We start from the raw sequence: 3,451 nt of genomic DNA, 5'->3' as shown, positions 1-3,451 counted from the left end.
TTGACGTAAGGAAGTATAATATGGATAGAATTGAACATGCTCTCAGGATCGGAGGAAGTCTAAAAGCAGTGAAGAAGAAACTAGGAATTGGCAAGAAACAGATTTATGCGTTAAGAGACAAAGCCGGCAATATCATTACTATTATGGATGAGATAGTTCAAGTGGCTGAGGAGTTTTATAGAGATTTATACAGTACCAGTGGCACCCACGACGATAATGGAAGAGAGAATAGTCTAGAGGAATTTGAAATCCCACAGGTAAAGCCGGAAGAAGTAAAGAAAGCCTTGGGAGCTATGCAAAGGGGGAAGGCAGCTGGGGAGGATCAGGTAACAGCAGATTTGTTGAAGGATGGTGGGCAGATTGTTTTAGAGAAACTGGCCACGCAGTATACGCAATGCCTCATGACCTCGAGCGTACCGGAATCTTGGAAGAACGCTAACATAATCCTAATCCATAAGAAAGGGGACGCCAAAGACTTGAAAAATTATAGACCGATCAGCTTACTGTCCGTTGCCTACAAAGTATTTACTAAGGTAATCGCAAATAGAATCAGGAACACCTTAGACTTCTGTCAACCAAAGGACCAGGCAGGATTCCGTAAAGGCTACTCAACAATAGACCATATTCACACTATCAATCAACTGATAGCGAAATGTGCAGAATGTATAACCAACCGTTATATATAGCTTTCATTGATTACGAGAAAGCGTTTGATTCAGTCGAAACCTCAGCAGTCATGGAGGCATTACGGAATCAGGGTGTAGACGAGCCGTCTGTAAAAATACTGAAAGATATCTATAGCGGCTCCACAGCCACCGTAGTCCTCCATAAAGAAAGCAACAAAATCCCAATAAAGAAAGGCGTCAGGCAGGGAGATACGATATCTCCAATGCTATTCACAGCGTGTTTACAGGAGCTATTCAGAGACCTGGATTGGGAAGAATTGGGGAAAAAAGTTAATTGAGAAAACCTCGGTAACTTGCGATTCGCTGATGATATTGCCTTTGTAGCAATCGCTACGAACGGGTGGAAGTCTGATTTCCCTCCATCAATATTGCCTTGCTTAGTAACTCAGGGGACCAACTGCAATGCATGCTCACTGACCTGGAGAGGCAAAGCCGAAGGGTGGGTTTAAAAATTAATCTGCAGAAAACTAAGGTAATGTTAAACAGTCTCGGAAGAGAACAGCAGTTTACGATAGGTAGTGAGGCACTGCAAGTGGTAAGGGAATACATTTACTTACGACAGGTAGTTACGGCGGATCCGGATCATGAGACGGAAATAATCAGAAGAATAAGAATGGGCTGGGGTGCGTTTGGCAGGCATTCTCAGATCATGAACAGCAGGTTGCCATTATCCCTCAAGAGAAAAGTGTATAATAGATGCGTCTTACCAGTACTCACCTACGGGGCAGAAACCTGGAGGCTTACGAAAAGGGTTCTACTTAAATTGAGGACGACGAAACGAGCTATGGAAAGAAGAATGATGGGTGTAACGTTAAATGTTAAGAAAAGAGCAGATTGGGGGAGGGAACAAACGCGAGTTAATGACATCTTAGTTGAAATCAAGAAAAAGAAAGGGGCATGGTCAGGACATGTAATGAGGAGGGAAGATAACCAATTGTCATTAAGAGTTACGGAATGGATTCCAAGGGAAGGGAAGCGTAGCAGGGGGCGGCAGAAAGTTAGGTGGGCGGATGAGATTAAGAAGTTTGCAGGGACGACATGGCCACAATTAGTGGCCATGTCGGGGTTGTTGGAGAAGTATGGGAGAGGCCTTTGCCTTGCAGTGGGCGTAACCGGGTGGATTATTATTATTGTTATTATTATTATTATTATTATTATTATTATTATGATGATGATGATGATGATGATGATGATGATGATGATGATGATGATGATTATGATGATGATGATGATGATGATGATGATGATGATGATGATGATGATGATGATGATGAAGCAGGGTTATGACGTACGTTCGGCCCTTGATGAATATTCGAAAATTTCCAGTATGAAATTCACGAATCCAAAACGAATCGATAATAAAGCAATTGAGTCGTAATTTAAATGTTTTTCTCTTAGAAATTAACATGCGGTGGGTACTGTGGCCACTTTGCTGTACAAGGAACGAATACCTATTACTAGAACTACAAGTGGGGTCAATGCCATGGCCGATATGTACAGACATATAATTTCCGTGACATATAAACTGTATGCGAACACTGTGTATAACAGCTAATCTACCTGATTTAACTGATCAATTCTTACAAGATCCCTTCACCATTTGTCACATCGCAACGCTGAGACCGGTTTTATCAGACGGACAGAAAGAATGCATCTCTCGAAAAACATTACGGGATCCTGAAAAGAAGCCCCACTCCCGAGAGGGCGTTTCGACTTTCACAGAGCGCAAGGCTTCCGGTATGGTATGGTATGAAGAACTTTATTTAGGTCCTGAGGGATCCGTCTGGGACTGATGCGGGCCGCTCCCACGTCGGTACAGAGAGGCCGAGCCCCTCTGCCATCACACGGGCCCTCTGGACAGCCCTGAGTTGGTCCGCCAGCACTTCACTGTGCAGCATTCGCTGCCACCACTGTTCACCTCGAGAACCATCACCGGCCAACGCCAAGCAGCGCCACAGCATGTGTTGTAAATCGAGCAAACCCGTGTGGGGGTTTGCTCGATTTACCTCAAACGCCTCAAACCAAACCGAAGCCTCAAACCCAAAAGCTTGAGGCTTCCGGTCAAGCTTTTGTAAAACGGAGCACGTTGCAATGATCACGTTTTCGAACGGCACAACCGGTCTCGCAAAGTAGGCCACTGCTATCGAGCGGGCTTCCTACGAGTCTCGTTCAAGATCGCACCGGGCAGCCGTGCTTGTGGTGTAGTGGTTATCACATCCGCCTAACACGCGGAAGGTCCCAGGTTCGATCCCTGGCAGGCACAGAAGGTCTCCTTCTTTTTTTTTTTTTTGTCTCGTTCAAGAGTGCTTGAAGATGAGCTGTGTTTGTGGTGTCGAGCACAATGTGCACTTAGTAGCCGTGTAGTCTAGAGAGGGTAAATAATGATGCATAAATCCGATCCTGTGTTCTTCAGTGATCATTGTTTGGTTTTGTTTTGTTTCGGCAAATGGGCAATTTCAAAGTTCGCGGATGAGCTGGACTTTACGTTAAATTAATAATATACGTTGCTCTCACACAAGCCTTTTCTAAAGAGCGTCCCGGAAATTCTTATCGAAGTATCAAGTCGCAGTTCTTTATCTCTCTTTGCGCAGTGGGAGATATTCAAGCAAGTTAACATGATAGGCATTCAACAAGTTTCCATATTGTCTTCTGAAAAGAAAGGAAAATATAAAGAGTTGTGCAAGTTGCTAGACCAGCTACACGAACATGAATGCTTGCATCCTGGGAAGTACATTGAAGACATTTACAACATTAAGGCACAAATG

The 3,451-nt window shown here is 44.1% G+C and overlaps 1 non-coding gene across 1 annotated transcript; it reads left to right on the top strand.

Annotated features, from left to right (window-relative positions):
• The first annotated feature begins 2,876 nt into the window (after positions 1 to 2,876).
• Positions 2,877 to 2,949, top strand: TRNAV-AAC (transfer RNA valine (anticodon AAC)). The gene has a single exon. It is a non-coding gene; the product is annotated as a tRNA-Val (tRNA).
• Positions 2,950 to 3,451: the final 502 nt, after the last annotated feature.

Source organism: Dermacentor variabilis, chromosome 4 (genome assembly GCF_050947875.1).
Source record: "Dermacentor variabilis isolate Ectoservices chromosome 4, ASM5094787v1, whole genome shotgun sequence".
NCBI lineage: Eukaryota > Metazoa > Arthropoda > Arachnida > Ixodida > Ixodidae > Dermacentor > Dermacentor variabilis.
This window is presented reverse-complemented; position numbering and strand designations above follow the sequence as displayed.